At 35.7% G+C, this 25,170-nt stretch overlaps 1 protein-coding gene and 1 long non-coding RNA gene across 5 annotated transcripts in view; one reads left to right on the top strand and one right to left on the bottom strand.

The window, feature by feature from the left end:
• Nucleotides 1-25,170, bottom strand: part of LOC125175193 (uncharacterized) — a 256,162-nt gene that overhangs the window by 53,682 nt on the left and 177,310 nt on the right. For 2 of the 3 annotated variants that reach the window (XR_007155687.1, XR_007155689.1), the window contains one exon: nucleotides 11,024-11,495. The exons of the other annotated variant lie outside the window; for it this stretch is intronic. This is a non-coding gene — a long non-coding RNA (uncharacterized LOC125175193). Of the gene's footprint in view, nucleotides 1-11,023; nucleotides 11,496-25,170 lie in introns of those variants that run through there. 3 annotated transcript variants of the gene reach the window in all.
• Nucleotides 1-25,170, top strand: part of SPATA16 (spermatogenesis associated 16) — a 251,744-nt gene that overhangs the window by 92,450 nt on the left and 134,124 nt on the right. The gene's annotated exons all lie outside the window — the stretch shown is intronic.

The raw sequence follows: 25,170 nt of genomic DNA, 5'->3' as shown, positions 1-25,170 counted from the left end.
TGAATGAACCTGGAGAATGTTATGCTAAGTGAAATAAGCCAGACACAGAAAGACAAATACTGTGTGATCTCACATGTGAACAGTCTAACTCATACAATCAGAGAGTAGAATGGTGATTGCTGGTGCCTGGGGGGGTTGGGAAAATGAGAAGATACTGGTCAAAGGTTACAAACTTTCAGTTATAAGATGAATAAGTTCTGGGAATCCAACATAGAGCATGATGACTGTATTGTATATTTGAATTTTGCTATTAAAATAAATCATAAGCGTTTTCACCACACCAAAAGAAAAAAAAAAGGAACCATGTGAGGCAATAATGTGTTAATTAACTTCATTGTGGTAATTTCACAATGTGTACATGTATCAAGCCATCATACTTTAAATACATACAATTTTTGTCAAATATACCTTAAAACTAGGGAAATTTAAATTAAAAATTGGTAAGCAAAAGTAAATAAAGTTTGGCCATTAAATTCAATAGTTCAATAGTATTAAGACAAAATAATTCTCACAGTTTGGATGAACTTAAACAAAATCACAATATTAATAAAAAAAAAATGGGAGCATTGCTGGTGCCAGTTTCTTCTTGATATGAACAAATGTGTAGGCTACTAAGTAGCAGTGTTGATACCACTTGGAGGATAATAATAGGAACACAAAAGAAAAATGTTTGATCTTAACCTGAATGTATACAACCCTGGGTACCTTACAGTGTCTTGCTTTGAGAAAACATATGGGTAACTATTTTAAAGACACTGCCATTCATTTCATTAAAGACATTACAGTGTCCGTACTCATTTTTCTCAACTTAGAAAGGTTTGAGCTAGGAAATGTTTCTTCCTAGCTCCATCCTTTGATAATCCCTTGATTACTGGCTATTCCTTCCAACTGAATGAAATTAACACAGTCTATATGTTTGTGTGACCATGTATACATGTATGTTTACATGAGCTGAAGAGCATGAAGATAACAAATGGGAATCACGGCATAAGGATATCTGGTTGGACTTTTTGCAAGTCAGGCATTTTGACTCTTCAAAAGCTTAGGCATGTTAAAAAACACTGTATGGATCATTATTAGTACTTTATGTATCTTTCTATTTTCTCCCCACAAAAATATATTTACCTATAAAAAAGATACTTCCACTGAAGATATATGAAGCATAACTCTGAAAGAATATAAAACATTCTAATTTCTGTGGAAGGGCAAAGTATTCACTGTGCCATACTGCAGGGAACAGCCACAATACCTTTCGGCAGTGCAAAACAGACCACATAAGAAACAGTTCTCAAGCAGGAATGAGAACAAGTATTTCTCAAACACCTTCCTTGTAGCAGGTGTGATTAGGTGCTTCATATGCTGTCTTAGTTAATCCTTCCAGTAACTTCCTGAGTTTTCCTTACTACCATTTTACAGATGAAGGAACCACACCTAGCAAACATTACAGTAATTTTTCTTTCTCCTAAAAACTCTGGTATCATCTCATTTCAGCTTAAAAATAATGAAAATCATACTATCTTTAAAATCTGGAGGGGTTCTCACCCCAGATTGAGGTAGCAGTGGGATATAGGGAGCATTGTCCCTAAAATCATAAAATTATAGGCTTACCTTCCACTTCTCTGATTGGTTTGAAAATCCTTGCTTTTCACATGTGTGATTTGTGGGTAATGATATGTAGCAAGTCTACTGCACAACATTGATGCAACACAGGTTTTAAGTCACGAGACTCTAACATACATCATCACCACTTTTTTTCTTCTTTTTACCTGAAGCCCCGCCTCTTTGTGATTATCACATGAATTAATAAAACTGTCTTGAAAGATAAACACATAGCCTTATTTGTGTTTAAAAAAATTAAGTGAGAAAAAAAGACAATGAAGTTTAAAGCAAATAAATTCCAAAAAATAATTAAATATGGTCATATATTTTATCCAGGTATATAAATGTCCAAGTGTCTTAAGAATCATTATTTGCTTATCTTAATAAGAACACAAGAAACACACCCTGATGGCTCAGACATCTTATTTGAAGTTTCTTTTCTAAAGGAGAAGAAGGAGAAGAAACAAGGGAAGCAGGAGAAGAAGAGGAAGAAAGGGAGAGGAAGGGAAAGAGAGAGGAGGAAAAGGAAAAGAAGAGGAGGAAGGAGAGAAGGAAAGGAAGAAGGAGAGGACGAGAAGAAAGAGAAGGACAAGTACATGAAGAAGGAAGGGGAGGGAGATAAAGAGGCAGAGGATAGGAGGAGAAAAAAGAAGAGGAAGACGAAGAGGGGAGAAGATGAGGCAGGGAGGTGAGGAGGTTAGGAGGAGAGGAGGGAAAAGGAGACAGCAGTGACTATTTCTGATATGAGAGGAAAATTTAAGACATACTAAAGGCAGAACAAAACAGATTGACCCTCTCTTGAGTTTTCATTAATAAGCAGGGTCTGAAGCTGGATCAGATTTCCTTCTTTCTTTCTATGTTTTTATATATTTTTGAGAGACAGAGACAGAGCACAAGTTGGAGAGGGGCAGAGAGAGAATGAGACAAAGAATCCAAAGCAGGCTCCAGGCTCTGAGCTGTCAGCAGAGAGCCCGATGCGGGGCTCAAACTCACAAACTGTGAGATCATGACCTGAGCTGAAGTCAGATGCTTAACCGACTGAGCCACCCAGGCACCCCTGGATCAGATTTCTTGAGTTGCCTGTCCAAGTTGCAAAAGATATAATAAAAGGATTATATTCTATTTATATTAAATAAATTCACAACTTTTTATGCTTATTTTTAAAAATTATGACAGCTTGCAATAGATTAGTTACAATAACCCTGGCTTCAGCATTCCCGTGTTACCTCCATTATACTTTACCATTGCTCCAATGGCTCTTCACCCAGATAGGTCATCATCTACCCTTGTATTCAAGTTGACTGCATTTTGGTTTATAATCATCTTGCTTGGTGTTTTATGTCTCATCCTAGTTGCATTCTTTCTCTTGTAATAATTTAGACTAGCCTTAACTCTGGAGTCAGTATCCATTTGGCTTTTATCTTTCCTTTCTTTTTACTCATAGATATAGAAATGGTCCATAAATGAAGAAGCAGTATATTAATGTAACGGAGCAGTATTCTTATGCAACAATGCATCTGCTGTCAGGACCCCTCTTTGGAATGTGAATCTACCATTTATTGCTGGTTTGTTCCCTTGCTTTTGATTTCCATGTGGTTCTTGGAAAACAGACCAGGGGTGCTAATGCACAATTCCCATGCTGAATACTGCCTTCAGGGAAATGTTGTTCATTTTGGTCCTTGAAACTGGCAAATAGGCTGCACAGGCACACCTCATGGTTGAGTTTATTCCTATGTTATTTTAAGATGATTCTTTTATATTGGTTTCCCATTTTCTAATACACCAGCTCTAAAATCCATTCTGAAGGAATGAACCAGTCATTTAGTCTTTCTGCAACTTCTTCCTCTGTAAATTCTCACTGGGGCATTAAAAGCAGTAATGTCCTTAAAATTTTGAAATGTTATAAAACATGTAATTGTTGTGGACTGGGGTAAGTATGAATAATAAAAACAGCAGAGATATGTTTGTTTCTACTTCCTGCAAGGTCAAGTGATTTTTTTAATTTGAATTCAAGTTAGTTAACATATAGTGTAGTGTTGGTTTCAGGAGTAGAATTTAGTGATTCATCACTTACATATAACACCCAGTGCTCATCACAAAAAGTTCCCTCCCTAACGTCCATACCCCCTACCCACTTCAACAGCCCTGTTTGTTCTCTGCATATAAGAGTCTTGTGCTTTATCTCCCTCTCTGTTTTTATCTTATTTTATTTTTCCTTCCCTTCTCTTATGTTCATATATTTTGTTTCTTAAATTCCACGTAGAGGGGAAATCACATATTTGTCTTTCTCTGACTCATTTCTCTTAGCATAATATGCTCTAGTTCCATCCCTGTTGCTGTAAATGGCAAGATTAAGATTTCATTCTTTTTGATCACCAAGTAATATTCCATTGTGTTTATATACCACATCTTCTTCCTCCATTCATCATTCAATGGACATTTGGTCTTTTTCCATAATGGGGCTATTATTGATAGCACTGCTATAAACATTGGGGTGCATGTGCCCCTTTGAATCAGTATTTTTGTATCCTTTGGATAAATACCTAGTAGTGCAGTTGCTGGGTCATGGGGTAGTTCTATTTTTAATTTTTTGAGGAACCTTCATACTGTTTCCCAGAGTGGTTGCACCACCAATAGTTGCATTCCCACCAATAGTGCAAAAGTAGTCTCCTTTATCCACATCTTCGCCAACATCTGTTGTTTCCTGAATTGTTAATTTTAGCCATTCTGACAGGGATGGTGGTATCTTATTGTGGTTTTGATTTGTATTTCCTTGATGATGAGTGATGTTGAGCATCTTTTCGTGTTTCTGTTAGCTATCTGGATGTCCTCTTTGGAAAAATGTCTATTCACATCTTCTGCTCATTTTCAAACTGGATTATTTGGTTTTTAGGTATTGAGTTTTATAAGATTGTTATGTATTTGGACACTAATCCTTTATCGGAAATATCATTTGCAAATACCTGATCCCATTCCATAGGTTGCCTTTTAGTTTTTGTTGATTGTTTCCTTTGCTGTGCAGAAACTTTTTATCTTGATGAGGTCCCAGTAGTTCATGTTTGCTTTTGTTTTGCCTGCCTCTGGAGACGTGTCTAGTAAGAAGTTGCTGCGGCTGAGGTCAAAAAGGTTGCTGTCTGTTTTCTCCTGTAGGATTTTGATGGTTTCCTGTCTCACATTTAGGACTTTTATCCGTTTTGAATTTATTTTTGTGTGTGGTTTAAGAAAGTGGTCCCATTTCATTCTTCTGCATGTTGCTGTCCAGTTTTTCCAACACCATTTGCTGAAAAGACTGTCTTTTTTGCACTGGACATTCTTTTCTGTTTTGTCAAAAATTAGTTAGCCATACATACATTAGTGGTTCCATTTCTGGGAAGTAAAAACCCTCAAGAAAGTAGGGATAGAAGGAACATACCTGAACATCATAAAGGCCATATATGAAAGACCCACAGCTAATATCATCCTCCATGTGGAAAAACTGAGAGCTTTCCCCCTAAGTCAGGAACATGATAGGGATGTCTACTCTCACCACTGTTGTTCAACATAGTACTGGAAGTTCTAGCCTCAGCAATCAGACAACATGAAGAAATAAAAGCCATACAAATTGGCAAGGGAGAAGTCAAACTTTCACTCTTCACAGATGACACGATACTCTATACAGAAAACTTGAGAGACTCCACCAAAAAACTGCTAGAATTGATACATAAAGTCAGCAAAATCATAGGATATAAATTCACTGTACAGAAATCTGTTGCACATCTATACACCAATAATGAAGCAGCAGAAAGAGAAATCAAGGAATCAATCCCATTTACAATTTCACCAAAAACCCTAAGTTACCTAGGAATAAATCTGACCAAAGAAGTAAAAGATCTGTATGTTAAAAACTATAAACTGCTTATGAAAGAAATTGAAGAAGAGACCAAGAAATGGAAAAACATTCCATGCTTATGGATTGGAAGAACAAATATTGTTAATATGTCGATACTACCCAAAGAAATCTACATATTCAATGCAATCCCTATTAAAATAACACCAGCATTCTTCACAGAGCTAGAACAAACAATTCTAAAAATTTTATGGAAGCAGAAAAGACTCTGAATAGCCAAGATAATGTTAAAAAAGAAAATCAGAACTGGAAGTATCACAGTTCCCCACTTCAAGCTGTATTAGAAAGCTGTAGTCATCAAGACAGTATGGCTGGCACAAAAACAGAAAACAGGCACATAAATCAATGGAACAGGTCAATGATTTTTTAAATAATTCTAGATTTTCAAAGATTCATTCTGTAATTATAAATAGAGTAGATCTATAAGTTTTCTTGTAATGTGGTGAATGAAGCTTTAGCAATCAAAGGCCTGAATTTGAATTCGTGTAACATCAATGACTAGCCTTGACTTTTACAAATTGCTTAATTTCTCTTTGTATTAGCTTCTCTGCATTTTTCAGCATCTCTGAACAAGGGGTAATGACTATATCTTCCTCAGCACTTGTGAAAGGGGTTAAATGATATTATAGGTGTGTGTTTTGCAAATGGAAAATTTTTGTGCAAATCTTAGCCTTAAGGTCACCATTGTGTTTTATTTCAAACATATCAGGTGATTAGCCTGAAATGTTACAAGTATAGGATTCACACATTTCTTTTCATGAGCACATTTGCTCTGTTTAGCACAGTGAGCGGTTTAGTCTATGTAATGCTCATGAACAAAGTGAAAACCATTCTGATGGTCCCCATTGGGACATATTTATTTTTAGTCTGCTGGTTTGTTGCCTTTACACCCAAAAAATCTCCAGACAAGTAGAAATTGAAGCAATCAAGACCAAAACTAAAATTGAGGAAGCCTAAGAAAATACAAGGAACTGCTGAATATTGGATGTCCAAAAAATGTTAAAAATAATTAATTTTTTCAGAAAAATGGGGGACTACCCGTGTTTCCAAATTTAACTAACACTGTTTTAAGAAATTAAAGCTTATTCCCATGAATCTGCCTCACCCAAGCTAACCTGTAAAATTGACATTTGTATCTTATTCTTGAACCAACTTTCGTTTGTGTTTCCCAATCCTTTCAGTCCTAAGGATCTTGTCTGAGATATTTGGTATGGAGAAGTCACTGTGTAGTCTATTACATACAGGGCCACAAGTAGCAAGAGACAAACTTGGGGAAGACCAGTTTTTATTGGAGCAAGTAAAAAACATGGCCTAGATGCCAACCCCTATTCATTTTATAGCTTTTGCTAGCCTGTGTTGGATATTTTAAATTTTCTCTTTGCTCCTTTACCAGATAGAAATCTCTTGTTGAGTGTGCCTGACTTGCTCTGACTGTATTAGTTTACCTTAGAAGATCTGACTACCTTACAAATATAGGTACCAGTCTACTATTCATTTTAATTTTCACAATTCATGAATGCGTATTTCATGAATATGGATATTTTATATCATTGACAACATAGTATTAGCCTCAACTAGCATTTTGCAAATCCTGGGGTCATACTATTACTGCTGTATTTGCCTAAACCCTCTGTCATTTCCTCTTCTGTTGCTATGGTAAATATTCCTTATGTTTATCCTCTCTCAGCCCTGTGACCTTTCCTCATTTTTCATAGAAGTCTGAAGAGCAGCCATATGCTAAGTTATAACACCTTTACTTTGAGAAGAAATGTCTCCTTGATGGCACTGCCTATAACTTTGCTCACAGGTTATTGCTCTTACATACTATTCTTAAGACTCTTCTTCACTGGAAGAAATGCAGACCATGTGCCTTTCTTAGGTTACCTGAGGCAAAGTAATTTTCTAATTGGATATAAATGTTCTTATGGTATTATCAATAATTAGGCTTTTTTTTAAAGCAAATATGACTTTTACGCAAAAGACAGTAATATTTACAGTAGTATTTGCTATTTTTGTGGTGTTTCACAAGAGATTAGCAGGTGAAAGAAATCTAATATATAACCTCACTACTAATTAATTTCAATCTTTTTGGTTTTTTTACACTTTAAGTTCCTATAAGATTTTCTTGTGGAAAGTGTTCAACAGATACAATTTCTGAGAAAGTAGTTTTTGTTTTATGTGGAAAGAAAATAATATGAGAATAACATTAAGAAGTCACATGTATGTACCCCCCGCCAAAAGAGGAAGAGATATTTTGATTTTAGAAGAGAGAGCAAAAGGATGGTGTTATATAGTACAAATTATTAAGCAAGTATGTCCCACGTGCCTTATCATCTTCCTTCTTACAGGTACAGCCATCATATAAATTTTGACTATTTATTTGCACGTTAGTCCTCAAACTAGCCTTATAAACCATTCTATTTTTAAACATTATCAAGTATCCCAAAGAGTTTTGATTTATATGGGTAATATCTATAAATATTTACCATATTAGAGATTAAAATGTAGAAATTTAAAAATATTTATTCATTTGAAAATAATAAACCCATTACATGTTAACGTAAATACATATTTTATTAGAAATAACTATATTTTCAGGGCATCTTGGTGGCTCAGGCGATCTCTTGATTTTAGCTCAGGTCATGATCTCGTGGTAAATGGGATCAAGCCCTGCCTCAGTCTCTGCACTGTCAGTGCTCTCTCCCTCTCTCTCTCTCTCTCTGCCCCTCCCCTGCTCGCACTCTTTGTCTCTCTCTAAAACTGAATAAATATTTAAAAATAAATAAATAAAAATAAAAATAGCTCTATTTTCCAAAAATGCATAGAGGAATAGCCTTGTTTCACATGTTGTAAATCTCTGTAATGTATAGCATCTTAAAAGGAAACTGAGTTCTCATACTTGATTCTGCATTCACTCTGTTGCTATATGTTTGCACTATATGAAGAAAATCCAATCTGACCCAGATGTATAATTAAAAAAAGAAAGAGAACGTTAATAGACTTTTCAGATAATCCTGAATATCCTTCTTGATACTATACCAAGACTTGACAAGTGAGAGTTTCTTTAAGATTAATTACAGTGTGGGTTCTGAAACCATTATCAATCAACTTGTACTCTGTTACTTTAAAAGCCATTGGTCTTTCTTATACTTTGAATGGATTGTTCTGAGTCAGTAACATCATACATTGATTATTTGTAAAATAATGCATTATTTGCAGATTTCTATTATGCAATATACTATTATGCAATAGTAAAATTTTTAAATTACACATGTTAATATTACCAATCTCGTCAGAAGGTCTTTAAGCATTGGGTGGCTGTCAAGCTCACAGTGACAGATACAAGTTTTCCAAAATTCTAATTTTTGCTTGAAAGCTCTAACTTCTATCACTAGTAATAAATACTGTCAGTTGTGTTCCTTTAAGTGACAGGCACACTTAATTCATTTTCAAAAAATGTCTGCCATATTCAAAGTCTGATAATCAGTTTGTTCCTTGTTGTTCCACATAAAACATGGTGTTCCATGGTAACAGCAGCTAAGTCAGCTCACAAATGCATACAATGGCACAAGTAGTTTTCCTCAAGACAGCATATTTTCTTATGCAAGAGAGAAGTGCTTAATGCATACGTCCCATCTCATGATGCCAAATATTAAAAAGATGTGTACTCAGGGGTTGAGAGTTATCATTTTTGGGGGGGAACGAGGGCATGCAATGGTGAAGAATATACTCAATGACTACTAGAACAGTTTGGTATCTCTGATTTGATTCCTGCAGTTTTACCCACTATGGCTTTTGCAACATTAGTACAAATGTCAACATAGTGATAAAGTAAAATAACATCTAAGTATTACTATGAAAATCATTATAATAGTATTGCGAAGGTCCTGAAAGTGTCTCAGGACCCTTGGGTATCTGCAGGCCACACTTTGAGAATCACTGTATTAGCTCAGAGCATCCTTCGTATCTTCCCAGCTCTTGTATCTCTTATCTTTCTTCACAATAGTTTCAGTGATTGTCTTCTTAAAACATGTTTCCATCATGTGTTTGCTTAGTAATCCCTGAAGCATTGTTAATTTCTACCATAAAATTAAAAATCCTTTAACTAATGAACAGGCTCCTGCCTTTCCCTATGGTCAATTTATTACTTTAGTCAAGCAAATTTACATGGCCGTTTTTAATACGGTTTATGATTCTCTATCACCAAGTCATTTGGGGGAGCCACTCTTCCAATTTGGATGTTCTACCTTTCTTCCCTAAAGAAGAATATTTCAGGGGCGCCTGGGTGGCGCAGTCGGTTAAGCGTCCGACTTCAGCCAGGTCACGATCTCGCGGTCTGTGAGTTCGAGCCCCGCGTCAGGCTCTGGGCTGATGGCTCGGAGCCTGGAGCCTGTTTCTGATTCTGTGTCTCCCTCTCTCTCTGCCCCTCCCCCGTTCATGCTCTGTCTCTCTCTGTCCCAAAAATAAATAAACGTTGAAAAAAAAAAAAAAAAAAAAGAATATTTCAGCTCAAAACTCCCTTTCTCCTGACTTCTTTCCAAGTTTTACATTTTCCTGTCATTGCAGACCCTTTGCCTAAGCCTTTTGCCTTTCCATCTTTTTTGTATGCATCCCCCAATTAACTGTTTCAAGTTTCAGTTCATTTATTGTGGGTTATATATGTATCTATGCGATTTTTCACAATTAGGTTAATACTTTCATCTGGGGGCTAGTCGCTTAGTATCTAACATAACTTTTAAACAAAAGAAGCATGATACATGCTGTTGTCATTATATTCACAGAAAAAGGCAGCACTTTTAAAGATATCTGGAAAATGTATTCTTTCCAAAGTAATGTGCTATGATACTTTATTTGGTACAAGTCACAACAGGTTGCCACTCAATACTTTGAGCCAAAGAGAATAGGATGTCAAAACAAGAAATTTGTCAATAAAGAAAGAACTAATCAGCATATTAGAAAATCCTGTTGTATTTCAAAGAAAAAATATTAACATTGTTATTTTATAGTATTAACAATGAATGGACTTCCTAATTGGAGTCACTTTCAGTAATGGTAATTTGGTCTCTAAACATTGAATCCAACATTGAGAGCCTTTCCCATAATCAAAGTCCATATTCAATTCAAATTTTGGCTTTCATCTAGGGGTTTAGTCGGGATAGACAGTATACATAGATACAGTGTCCATTGTGGTGCAATACCGCTAATTCTCTTAATTCAACAAAAGGAAATCACGGACAACTATCAGAAGTCCAATTGCTTCATAAAGTCTAAGTGTTACATTCATATTTCTCCTTTGGTGTGGAAGCTACAGTGGACTTTATAGTAGGTAAAATATTGTTATCTGGGTGTCATTGATTGGTCACAAAACCAAAAAATCATGATGTTAATATAAACAATATTAAAACTTGACAAAATACAAATGGCTTTGACTTTGCTATCAAAAAAATTCCTCTAATTCTCAGATTCTAAAAGAAATAGCATCCCATTTCATTAGGCAGTGAAACTATATAGTAGAAACCACTATTTATTTCAGTTCATTTTAAAGATTCTTACATAATTTCCAGTTAAAGGCAGCATAAAAAAATAATAGAATGCAGGCAGACATTTATTTCCATACAATAGGGCTACTCAAAATCTTAGTTTAAGTATGTATTTACCCTTCTGGCTCTTTTCTTTAGAACCTGTGCAGTGTCTGGAACGTGGTTTACACTCAATAATTGTTGCTGAATGAATCATAAGTAATTTCTGGTAGGTTAGAACAGAGGGGAATTTATTAATTGTACTTTTCAAAGTAATCATTCTAAATTGCATCCCACCCAACCAACGCAAAGAATAGAAAAATATATGTGATATTTGTCATACTGTTCTTGAACCACCACCACCCTTCTCCACCTTCCTCCCCCTCAGTATTACACAGACAGGTGAATAGAGCCTTACATCTACATCTTTGTCTTTGAATCTTGATAGCTTTTCTACAGGAGAGTTGATAGCCGGTATTTGGTTCACAGACCTTAAAGAAAAGATAATAGGGCCAACGCTGTATTATTTTTTAAGAGAAAATGTCAAGAACAAAAAATGAAAATGTCAAAAGATAGGTTGATATACTGTATTACTCAAAGATGGTTTTGTTGGGAGAGCTGACCAAGTGATTTACTAACAGCTTTTACTGGACAGTCTTTGGATTACAATGTAGATGAAAAATAAATGGGAATCCATTTCATGTTTACTCTATCCAGGCATTTGACAGATGGAGAAAAAAAATAGGAAGATGCAATTAGGGTCTACAAAAATGTGGAGGTTTTTTTTTGAGGTTTTAAAACTATGAACAATAATTTTGTACTGAAAATTTTTTACAAAGGGCCTACTTATCTATCTGTCTTTATATCCTTTAATTATATAGATGGCCTTTCATTACTGATCACATCTGCATACAGATAGAGGTTATGAAATTGTGTAAATCTGATGTTCAACTGAGATATAGGTGCAAAAGTCAGTAGAGGGGGCCCTTGGTATATTCAGTTCATAACAGATGTAGATCTCATTGGTGAGCCTTAGATAAGATTAGGTGCTGTGGTGGCTCCTGAGGAAAAGTTTGTTCTGTCACTTAGTAACATTGCCTTATTCCATAAACATCCATTGGGTGTCCATCATGTGTCAGGGATTTTCTAGGTATGGATATATAAAGATAATATTGGTGAGCATTATTTCCCATTATGGAGAGGTCTCCAATGGATACAGAGTAATTAACTGAGTAAAAACATAAAGGAAATACAGAGAAAAATAAATGTTCTCCATTGCTTAAATACATATTACTACACACTTCTAAAGATTTACTAGGATGTCATACTTAATTTTGATGATTATATGATACATGTTAACCAATGATATTCATGTTGATGAAGAATATGGAAGTCTAAAAGCCTTAGGAGGCCTCCTTTTAAAGGTTCATATTTCTTGGTATTAATGACCCATTAAATTTATTACTTGCATCCCTTAATTTTCATTCTATTTTTCTAAACAAGAAAATCTCACAATGAAGTTCTAAAGTAAAATGCACTTAAACATAAATCCTAATCATTCTTTAATGTATGTTTATTATTAACTCTGTGAAGAAGACAGACAATAAATCTTTCCCTTCTGACTATATATTTTTCAATACTGTGAAAAATAGCAAATTTTAAAGTATTTATCCCTTTGACTTTTGGTTATGTTGAGAAATAAAGTATTGCTCACTTGAATAATTTAATATTTTCCACATATAATTAATGGTAGTTTGAATGGCAAAACATCGTGGATGATGTTTGAGTTAGTCCCCTGTTTGCTTTCTCTAAATTTGTTTTATGCTGTGCATGCACACACTGGGATGTCAAGAAATATTTAAGAATGACTTCTCGTTGTTTTCCGAAAGAGGTTTTATTTTCATGCTTTTGTAAAAACATACTTTGCTACTGTTTGGGCAGAGCTATATGCTTTGTTTGACAATAATCTACTATAATTTTTTCATTTCAAAAACCAGCACCTGGGTGGCTCAGTTGGTTGAGTGTCCGACTTCGACTCAGGTCATGATCTCACAGTTTGTGGGTTCCGGCCCCGCATTGGGCTCTATGCTGACAGCACAGAGCCTGGAGCCTGCTTCAAGGCTTCAGGTTCTCTCTCTCTCTCTCTTCCTCCTCCTCCTCCTCCTCCTCCTCCCCCCATCTCAAAAATAAACATTAACTTTTTTTTTAATCCAATGCCTTTAATTCTTATTTTATGCCTTAATCTTTATAAAATAGTTCATTTCTTCTATGTAAGTTAAATTGAGTCATTTCATTTCCCTATTTTGCTTGTTTGTCAGTGTGAAATATTTAAAATGAGTACATGGACTTCTCAATTCTTCTCAACAAATTAAGGACTGTTATACCTTATTTTAGCTTTTAATTCTAATCAATCTTTTGTAGTGAACCAAGTGACCAAATAAGACATAATCACTAAGATTTCACTGAATCCTTATATAGTGACAGCACTATTGCATATGTTCTGCTTACATTTCCATTTTTCCCATCCACTCTGGAATTTAGGTTACTAGTTTGGGATTTGGTATTAAAACAACAGCCGTGTATTGAAAGAAGTTCTAAAAAGCAGTCATATAGGTCCTTTACTGATTTGTCTATAAATCTGTTCCTGAGGACACAGATTGTTACATTGTAGGGCATCTTTGAATGAAGTGATCTTTCTGATTAAACTAGAAGAAATGTTTGATTTGAGTAATTGGCTTGTTTAAAAGAAACTAGATGTTCCTCTTTCCATTATCTACCAGCAAACCTAGAAGAAAACATGTAGTCTATCACAACCAAACACATAGGATCTGATGACATATTTTGTGTACTAACCTCATCCAGACTTCATCCTAACATCCCTACTTCTAATATTGTTTTCCCCATTCAGTTATTCAGTTTTGTTTTTATTTTTAATTGTGATAAAACGCATGTAACATAAAATTTACCATCTTACCCATTCTTTAAGTGTACAGTTCAGTAGTGTTAAGTATACTCATGTTACTCTACGGTCTATCTCCACAACTGTTTTCATCTGGCAAAACTAAAATTCCATTCTCTTAAACAACTGCCTTTCCCTCTCACCTCAGACCCTGACAACCACCACTCTTCTTTCTCTTTCCATGAATTTATCTACTTTAGGTACCTCAAATAAGTATTTTCCTTTTTGTGATTGACTTATTTAACTTAGCATAATATCCTAAAGGTTCATCCATGTGGTAGCATGTGTAAGAATTCCTTTTCCTTTTAATGCTGAATAATATTTCATTTTATAAATATATATATGCATATATATGCATATGCATATGTATATATATGCATATATATGCATATGCATATGTATATATATATGCATATACACACACACACACACACACACACACACACTACATTGTATATATCCACTCATCTGTCACACATGGGTTGCCTCCACCTTTTGGCTATTGTAAATAATATTGCTATGAATGTGAGGGTACATCTTCAAAGCCCTGCTTTCAATTCTTTTGGGTATTTACACAGAAGTGGAATTGCTGTAATTTCTTGAGGAACTACTATACTGTTTTCCATGGCAGCTGTACCATTTTATATCCCACAAACCATAAAGGTTCTGATTTTTCCACATCCTTGCCAGCACTTACTATTTTTTGGTTTTCTGAGGTAGTCACTCTAATGAGTGTGAGGTGGTATCTCACTGCGGTTTTGATTTGTCTTTCCTTAATGGTTAGTGATGTTGAACATCTTTTCATATGCTTTTTGGCCATGTATATACCTTATTTGGGGAAATGTCTACTCAAGTATTTTGCCCGCTTTTAAATTGGGTTGTTTGTTTTTTCATTGTTGAATTGTAGAAGCTCCTTATATATTCTGGAAATTAACCTCTTAAAGATATATAATTTGCAAATATTTTCTCCCATCCCGTATGTTGCCTTTTCACTTTGTTGATAGTGTCCTTTGATGCACAGTTTTTAATTTTCATATAGTCCAATTTATCTATTTTTCCTTTTGTTTCGTGTGAGTTATTTTTACTTTGATTTAACCCCATAAGTATTCTATAAGCTGCCTTACCCTCTTCCTAGAAGAGAATATAAATAATAATGTAGTCACTCACTCTTCAGTATTAGCTATCCTGTCATTTTCCTATGACAATTTAACTATTTGTACCTTGTTATGAACCTTTTTAATTCGTTAATGGCATGAATATAAACAAATAGTGCCTGCATATTTCAACAGAAGTAATGTATGTATGAAAACAATTTTTCATGGGCCTCCTGTATTTTTAACTGAGTGGCCCTTGCTCCTGACCATCTTTTTCAAAGATGGTTGTGTGGTAAATGGCCTTGGAAGGAAAGGTAAGTCTGCTCACAGCCTTAGATAGTGGAGATAGTGTCTTCCTCTAGAATAAGGACAGGCATGTTTATAGCCCATTATAAAAAGATTTACATTTCTTAAACTCAGGATTCCTCTTTTGTAATGCAATCTACTGAATGTGAAGATGTCACCTGGCTCTCTTTTCATTGCCATCTGGGAATTGTGGCTCAAGGAATCAGTACAACAAAAGACATAAACACCAGCTACTGCTATTGGTGTAAGAAACTGTCTTTTGTCTCTGGCCTTGGAAGTTCATGTCTTCTCTGAGCATCCATGAAACTGTCAGACTAACTTGTTAGCTCGCAAGTAGAGAAAAACTCAAACCCTTCATGGTGCTTGGCAACATATTATAAGGATTTTTGTGAATATACTTGGAAGTGATTTAGCCTAATCTCCTACTCAGTCAAGACTTTCTTCTACACATCTTGACAGATGGCATTCTAAATATCACTTAAATGATTCCAGTAAAAGGAAAACTCTTCTCAAAACCTATTGCATCATTGGTCCCTCCTTATGTGAACTGAACTATTTATAACTTCATAATACTGGGTTTTGCCTAGCCTCATCTGGTATTGCATAGAAGAATTATTCTGTTTTCTACATGACAGTTCTTTGTATTTGAAAGTACTTGCGTATTCTCCACGAATCTTATTTAGCTCTCTAGACTTATCATTTTCGTTCCATATCATCACACACTATGTTCTCCAGACCCACTAGACACTCTAGACACCACTACAGTATGGTGATAATTCTCACAGATGCTCAGAACTATAGATGAATTCAATAGACTATATGGTTAAGGCACAATTTAGAGAAAATATCATTTATTATTTGGACAGAATGCATTTGATTGATTTAACATAAGTTTTATGTACAGTTTTTGTAGTTCTGTCGTAGTGCCACACTTAGCTTATGATTAAAATATTCAGACTTTTTCCGCGTGGTCACTCTCAAATCACGATTGTCTTTGGCAACTTATTTTTTAAATCTATAACATAAGGTTTTTATTTTTCACCAGTCCGGATCACTTTGAATTTTGCTTCTGTCATCAGTGACATTGGTTCCTTGTTAGATAAAATTTATGCCATCTGAAAATTTTATAGACATCCTTTCAATCACTTAATCTTAGTCACTAATGGAAATATTGTCCACAAAAAAAGGCTAAGGGACAAGCCATTAAATTCTTTCTTTCATAATAACACAGACCATACTTCAATATTATTGATCAGTTGTCTGGCCAGTTATAATCTACTGAATGATGCCATTATCTAGCATAAATGTCACCATTTTATCCACAAGAATATCATGGTTTGGTGAAATTAAAATAATCCACATTTTTGGAATTCTCTAGATCTACCAACTATTTCTAAAAAAAATATTTCAGTACCTTACTATTAAAGTAAGAGGAGTGTCATTCAGGAGGATGAATCAATGCTAATTTACCTTACTACTGACCAAGTAAGGTAAAGAGAGCTGGATTTAGGCATCTTTGCCTAAACAAGAAATTGATTTTCTGATCCCTAATCGCATATAAAGCCAAAGCCATAAGCCCCTGAAGGAGTAATAGCTAACCTTCTCATTCACATATCCTAGCAAAAATCCATGTCTTCTGGTGGAGAAATAGAAGCAAAACACATCTGTCTCTGGGGAAATATATAGGAAACTCTCACACCTCCACTGTGACTTTTTGGTGCAGTTGGAAATATGCTATATTTTTATAGTGGTGATGGTTATAAACTTGCCAAAATGCATCAAACTATACACTTTAAAAAGGTGAATACTAGGGGCGCCTGGGTGGCGCAGTCGGTTAAGCGTCCGACTTCAGCCAGGTCATGATCTCGCGGTCCGTGAGTTCGAGCCCCGCGCCGGGCTCTGGGCTGATGGCTCAGAGCCTGGAGCCTGTTTCCGATTCTGTGTCTCCCTCTCTCTCTGCCCCTCCCCTGTTCATGCTCTGTCTCTCTCTGTCCCAAAAATAAATAAACGTTGAAAAAAAAAATTTAAAAAAAAGAAAAAGGTGAATACTACAGTGTGTAAATTAAGCTTCATAACACTGATTTAAATAAAAGTATATTAAAGTAAGTTAATTTTCTAAAAATTAGAGAATAAAGATGAGAACAAAGAACATGAACTCAATATTGCTTTTAAAAACAAACTTAGGGGCGCCTGGGTGGCGCAGTCGGTTAAGCGTCCGACTTCAGCCAGGTCACGATCTCGCGGTCCGTGAGTTCCAGTCCTGCGTCAGGCTCTGGGCTGATGGCTCAGAGCCTGGAGCCTGTTTCCGATTCTGTGTCTCCCTCTCTCTCTGCCCCTCCCCCGTTCATGCTCTCTCTCTGTCCCAAAAATAAATAAACGTTGAAAAAAAAAATTTTTTAAAAAGAAAAAGGTGAATACTACAGTGTGTAAATTAAGCTTCATAACACTGATTTAAATAAAAGTATATTAAAGTAAGTTAATTTTCTAAAAATTAGAGAATAAAGATGAGAACAAAGAACATGAACTCAATATTGCTTTTAAAAACAAACTTAGGGGCGCCTGGGTGGCGCAGTCGGTTAAGCGTCCGACTTCAGCCAGGTCACGATCTCGCGGTCCGTGAGTTCCAGTCCCGCGTCAGGCTCTGGGCTGATGGCTCAGAGCCTGGAGCCTGTTTCCGATTCTGTGTCTCCCTCTCTCTCTGCCCCTCCCCCGTTCATGCTCTGTCTCTCTCTGTCCCAAAAATAAATAAACGTTGAAAAAAAAAAATAAATAAAAAATAAATAAAAAATAAAAACAAACTTAATTTTGAAATGGTAATCATTACCATTAAAATATAGGTCTAAAAAGATGTCCCAAGGAAAATGAATTAAACAGAGGTACCTATTTAGTAGTTTTATCTAGATCATTAAAAACCTTGTAAGTTCTCTTATAGCAGTTTCTAACAATATGTAACAAATGAAGAATGTATTATTTCTTCCACATGCCACTAAAATGTTTGCTAACTTCATCATGTATTACTCTTAATGTATATGAAAAGCAGAAATGTACAACATATTCCCTGTTTGCATTGTAATAAAATGAGAAATTAGCAATAAGAGCTATAAGAAAAACTACCCTTTGGAAATTGAACACTATCCTAAATAATTTTTCAATCAAAGAAGAATATGAATCTATAATTAGAGACTAAGGAAAAAAAATTATGAGAATAAAATACTCTATCATTCTTAAGTATATAGTCAAGGCTAAAATCAGTTTAAAAAATCATAGCTGTAGATTCTTCCTTTATTTAGAAAGAAAACGTAAATAGATTGAATATTAAGTGAAATTAAGAAGAGAAATAATAAAAAAAAATCTAGAAAGGACAAAAATGAATTAATAAGTATAAAAGTAGAAATGAATGAACTGAAAGACAGGAAGAACAGACTGAATGGCTAAATCTAAGGTTCTGGCAACTCAATACTAGCATAATATTTTATAAAAATCACAGAATAATAATAATAATAATATCACTTTATTTTTATGTTTGTTCACTTTTCTCCTGGATATAGTTCTGTTCTATTATTCACTTTCTTAATTCTTTAATATTCTGTTTATTAATTTCAATGTCCTTTTGAATCAGTAATTAATAGAAATCATCCCTGCAAAAAGTCAAAAGACAAAGTCCACAAGATCATGTTGATAAAATCAAAGGATATTTGAAAAATTTCTTGAGGGAGGAGCCAAGATGGTGGAACAACATGGAAGTTTTTTGCGTCTCATGTCTATGAAATACAGCCAGATCAACACAAAACCATCCAACACACCTAGACAACTGATTTGAGGATTAACACAACAATCTGCACAACCTGAACCACAGAACTCAGCAGGTATGCGGCGCGGATAAGTGAACTGGGGGAGAGAGAAGCCATGGAGAGCAGGGAGCTGTTTGTGCTTGTGGAGAGAGGATGGAGACAGGGGAGAATATGGGAAAAGCACCACCACCCCCAAAAGCAGCTGGAGAGAAAGTGGAAAAGTGGAAACAGCTGCAGGGACTGAACTAAAAGGGGAGAAAGGAGAAAGGAGAGGGTTTAAAATCCATTAAGACTATAAACGGGGAGCACAGAGTCTGAAACTCTGCAGCTCGCAGCTCAATAATAGGTGGTACTCTGGTGGGAAGGGCAAATCCCCAGGGACAGAGTGGAGTCCAGGAAGTCCTCAGGCCACACAGGGAGAGGTGGTTCCCTTCTGGGAGGACATATGGTAGAGGCTGTGTGACAGCCCCCCTCCCCCCCCCCCCCCCCCCCACCCCGGCCACCAGGCAAAGGTGCTAGCAGACCCTGGAGAACAGCCACAGTTGCTGGTGCTGGAACAAGGTTGTTAGGGTGAAGCCTGGTGCCAGATGCGTGTTGAGATTTTCCATAATCCCTGAAACACTGCTGCCACAGTGAACTTTTTCATGCACACGTGAACTTTTTCTGGGGCAGGCTGGCAAATAGGCCTTCCTAAAGAAGGAAGAAAGGTCTCTGATACAGAACCTAAACTTACACCTTAAAGAGCTGGAAAAAGAACAGCAAATAAATCCCAAAACCAGCAAAAGACAGGGAATAATAAAGATTAGAGCAGAAATCAATGCTAGTGAAACCAAACAAACAAACAAACAAACAAAAAAACAGTAGAACACATCAATGAAATCAGAAGCTGGTTCTTTGAAAGAATGACAAAATTGATAAACCACTAGCCAGTTTGATCAAAAAGAAAAACGAAAAGACCCAAATAAATAAAGTCAAGAATGAAAGAGAAGAGATTATACTCCAATAAAATGGGAAATCTGGAAGAAATGGACAAAATCCTAGAAACATATACACTAACAAAACTGAAACAGAAGAAATAGAAAATTTGAACAGACCTGTAACCAGTAAGGAAATTGAATTAGTAATCAAAAATCTCCCAAAAACAAGAGTCCAGGACCAGATGGCTTTCTAGGGGCATTCTACCAAACATTTAAGGAAGGGTTAACACCTATTCTCTTGAAGCTGTTCCAAAAAATAGAAATGGAAGGAAAACTTCCAAACTCTTTCTATGAAGCCAGCATTACCTTGATTCCAAAACCATACAAAGACCCCACTAAAAAGGAGAACTATAAACTAATTTCCCTGATGAACATGGACGCAAAAATCCTCAATAAGATATTAGCTGATCGGATCCAACAATACATTAAAAAAAATTATTCACCACGACCAAGTGGAAATTATACCTGAGATGCAGGACAGGTTCAATATCCAGAAAACATCAATGTGATTCATCACATCAATAAAAGAAAGGACAAGAACCACATGACCCTCTCAATAGATGCAGAGAAAGCATTTGACAAAATACACCATCCTTTCTTGATAAAAACCATCAGGAATGTAGGGATAGAAGGATCATACCTCGAGATCATAAAAGCCATACATGAAAGATCCAACGCTAATATCATCCTCAATGGGGAAAAACTGAGAGCTTTCCCCATGAGGTCAGGAACAAGACAGGGATGTCCACTCTCGCCACTGTTATTCAACATAGTATTGGAAGTCTTAGCCTCAGCAATCAGACAACACAAAGGAATAAAAGGCATCCAAACTGGCCAGGATGAGGTCAAACTTTCATTCTTCACAGATGACATGATACTCTATATGGAAAACCCCAAAAATCCCACCAAAAAACTACTAGAACTGATCCATGAATTGAGCAAAGTGGCAGGATATAAAATCAATGCACAAAAATCAGTTGCATTCCTATACACCAATAATGAAGCAACAGAAAGAGAAATCAAGGAATCGATCCCATTTACAATTGCACCAAAACCCATAAAATACCTAGGAATAAATCTAACCAAAGAGGTGAAAAATCCATACACTGAAAACTATAGAAAGCTTATGAAAGAAATTGGAGAAGACACAAAAAAACTGGAAAAATATTCCATGCTCCTGGATAGGAAGAACGAATATTGTTAAAATATCAATACTATCCAAGGCAATCTACATATTCAAGCAATACCTATTAAAATAACACAGCATTCTTCACAGAGCTAGAACAAACAATCCCAAAATTTGTATGGAACCAGAAAAGATCCTGAATAGCCAAAGCAATCTTGAAAAAGAAAACCAAAGCTGGAGGCATCACAATCCCGGACTTTAAGCTGTACTACAAAACTGTAATCATCAAGACAGTATGGTACTGGCACAAAAACAGACACTCAGATCAATGGAACAGAATAGAGAACCCAGAAATGGACCCACAAACGTATGGCCAACTAATATTTGACAAAGCAGGAAAGAATATTCAGTGGAATAAAGACAGTCTTTTCAGCAAGTGGCGCTGGGAAAACTGGACAGCGACATGCAGGAAAATGAACCTGGACCACTTTCTTACACCTTACACAAAAATAAACTCAAAATGGATGAAAGACCTAAATGTAAGACAGGAAACCATCAAAATCCTCGAGGAGAGCGCAGGCAAAAACATCTTTGACCTCAGCCGCAGCAACTTCTTAACACGTCTCCGGAGGCAAGGGAAACAAAAGCAAACATCAACTATTGGGACCTCATCAAAACAAAAACCTTCTGCACATCAAAGGAGACAATCAGCAAAACCAAAAGGCAACTGACAGAATGGGAGAAGATATTTGCAAATGACATATAAGATAAAGGCTTAGTATCCAAAATGTATAAAGAACTTACCAAACTCAACACCCAAAAAACAAATAATCCAGTGAAGAAATGGGCAAAAGACATGAATGGACACTTCTCCAAAGAAGACATCCAGATGGCCACTGACACATGAAAAACATCCCTCATCATCAGGGAAATACAAATTAAAACCACAATGAGATACCACCTCACACCTGTCAGAATGGCTAACATGAACAACTCAGGCAACAACAGATGTTGGCGAGGATGAGGAGAAAGAGGATCTCTTTTGCACTACTGGTGGGAATGCAAACTGGTGCAGCCAGTCTGGAACCAGTATGGAGGTTCCTCAAAAAATTAAAAATAGATCTACTCTATGACCCAGCAATTGCCCTACTAGGTATTTATCCAAGGGATACAGGTGTGCTGTTTCGAAGGGACACCTGCACCCCCATGTTTATAGCAGCACTATCAATGATAGCCAAAGTATGGAAAGAGCCCAAATGTCCAATGGTCGATGAATAGATAAAGATGTGGTATATATATACATATATATATATGTATATGTATATATGTATATGTATATATATATGTATGTATATGTATATATATGTATATGTGTATATATGTATATGTATATAGATATATGTATATGTATATATGTATATGTATATATGTATATGTATATATGTATATATATGTATATATATACATATATATATGTATATATATATACCAAATCTTCTTTATCTATTCTAGATATCTTCTGTATCTATATCTATCTATCTATCTATCTATACACACACACACACACACACACACACACACACACACACAATGGAGTATTACTCAGCAATCAAAAAGAATGAAATCTTGCCATTTGCAACTACATGGATGGAACTAGAGGGTATTAAGCCAAGCAAAATTAGTCAGAGAAAGACAAAAATCATATGACTTCACTCATATGAGGACTTTAAGATGTAAAACAGATGAACATAAGGGAAGGGAAGCAAAAATAATATAAAAACAGGGAGGGGGACAAAACAGAGAACAAACTGAGGGTTACTGGAAGGGTTGTGGGAGGGAGGATGGGCTAAATGGGTAAGGGGCATTAAGAAATCTACTTCTGAAATCATTGTTGCACTATATGCTAACTAATTTGGATGTAAATTAAAAAAATAAATTAAAAGTAAAAAAAACAAAAAACTATTCCCAAGAAATTACAACTTAAATCAAGATCCAACTTGGAGTTATATCTCACAAGCCTACATTTGACAATATTGAACTTCACCAGAGCTTTGTGCTCATAAAAAATAGCGTTAGTAAAGAAATCCCCACCCATTTGTTTTCCTGAGAAATGGCTAATCCACAGAGGATGCCCGGCTCCTCCACATTTCAAGATTAGACCTAGTCTAAAAAGTGGAGACTGTTTCTCAGTGACTCAGATAAGCCCCATCTTCATCCTTTCCTATCATTCTCATAAGACCCTGGATGACTCAGGCCCTCTTTATTTTCTTTGAGGTGATTCTCATTAGTAAACATTCTAACAATTACAATAGCCTGATTAAGAAAATCTCCTTAACTGCCAGGTGCATTTTATCTTTGAGAGTTTGGTACTGTGACTCAGATGAGATTGATCCTCTCCTTTGGATCCCTGCTTACTCCATCCTTGTAAATGGGTCTTCTTGGAGACCTTTGCATTCTGTTCCTGATGGGTGGTCTGGGCTCTCCTAGGGTCTCTGATATCATACTAAGGATTTGATTTTGATTTAGAGCACTCACTTGATTTCTGGTGCCACTCCTTTGATTTCATGGTCTGACCACTTGGTGATTTCTGTAAATGGATTGATGGTTCATAGAGATCTTATTTCTTTTGAGTGAAAGACAATAAAAAATCTATTTTGTGAAGAAAAAAATAAAAATAAATAAAAATTTTAAAAAAGGACATTAGGCAGTTCTTCTCTTCCAGAAATTAAGGTGTATTTTAAAGTGACAGTATTAATTTTTTTAAGTTTATTTATTTATTTATTTAGAGAGAGAGAGAGAGAGAGAGAGCAAGCACAAGCAAGGGAGGGGCAGAGAGAAGGAGAGACAGAATCCCAAGCAGACTCTGCACCATTGGCAGTGGGGCAGAGACTGATGTAGGGCTCAAACTCACAAACTATGAGATCATGAACTAAGCCAAGATGAAGAGGCCAGTGTTTAACTGCCTGGGCCACCCAGGCACCACTAAAGTGACGATAATTGAAACAATTTGTGCTGCATAGAACAAATTGTAAGATACAAAGAACACATAGAACAAGTGTAAGATACAAAGTGCAGCCATGGATCCAACTTAGTGCATGTAAACTTAGTATGTAATAGAGGTGGCATATCAATCACTGAGAGAAAGATAAATTATTTGACAAGTGAATTGAGACACTTCAAATAATCACCAGAAGAGACTTACATTCTGGATTTACAACAATATTATGACCTTAGGACTTAATAAAACAAGTGCAGATGCATGCATGCACACAAATCAAATTATGTGAACTTTAATATAAAAGATTAATTCCAAAGCACTCACAAATGCAAATCATAAAAAGCATAAGATATACCACAGCCAACAAATTGATAAAGAAAATATGCCTTTATCTATTATAATATTTATTATTTTACATGATCTCATTCTGTTAGAATAGTGCTAGTCAATTGAATGAGCAATCATGGCCTGTTACTAACACTCCCTCCATTCTTCTGACCAAAATTCAATGAGTTCTATAATTTAATATTTAACATGATCTTGTTTTTTTGTTTGTTTGTTTGTTTACCAAAAGCCCTATCAACATAGCTAAATCAGAGTCATTTCTTCGGTAATAAAATCAGACCATCAGCACAGAGTTCTTGCCTCTCTGATTAGAATTGCAGGGATGTTGGGCTTTTTGTTGGTTTATTTGTTTTTTCACTTTAATGCCAGTCAGATTGTCCATTTTGGTCCTAGACTGCCTCCTCAATAATTTCGAGAGCCAAAAATAATAAATTGCCAAAAATAATATCTCATCTCAAATTTCTAAACATTCTTTTATGATTATAACTCCACCACTCAGGGTAGACTGGGTCCAGATCTTCTTTGGGACTATCAGGTAAAGCTGTGATTCACATGGTACAGTGTGAGGTG

The sequence above is a fragment of the Prionailurus viverrinus genome, chromosome C2 (assembly GCF_022837055.1).
Source record: "Prionailurus viverrinus isolate Anna chromosome C2, UM_Priviv_1.0, whole genome shotgun sequence".
NCBI classification, from domain to species: Eukaryota; Metazoa; Chordata; class Mammalia; order Carnivora; family Felidae; genus Prionailurus; species Prionailurus viverrinus.
The sequence above is the reverse complement of the archived record's forward strand: the minus strand, read 5'-3'. Positions and strand labels throughout refer to the sequence as shown.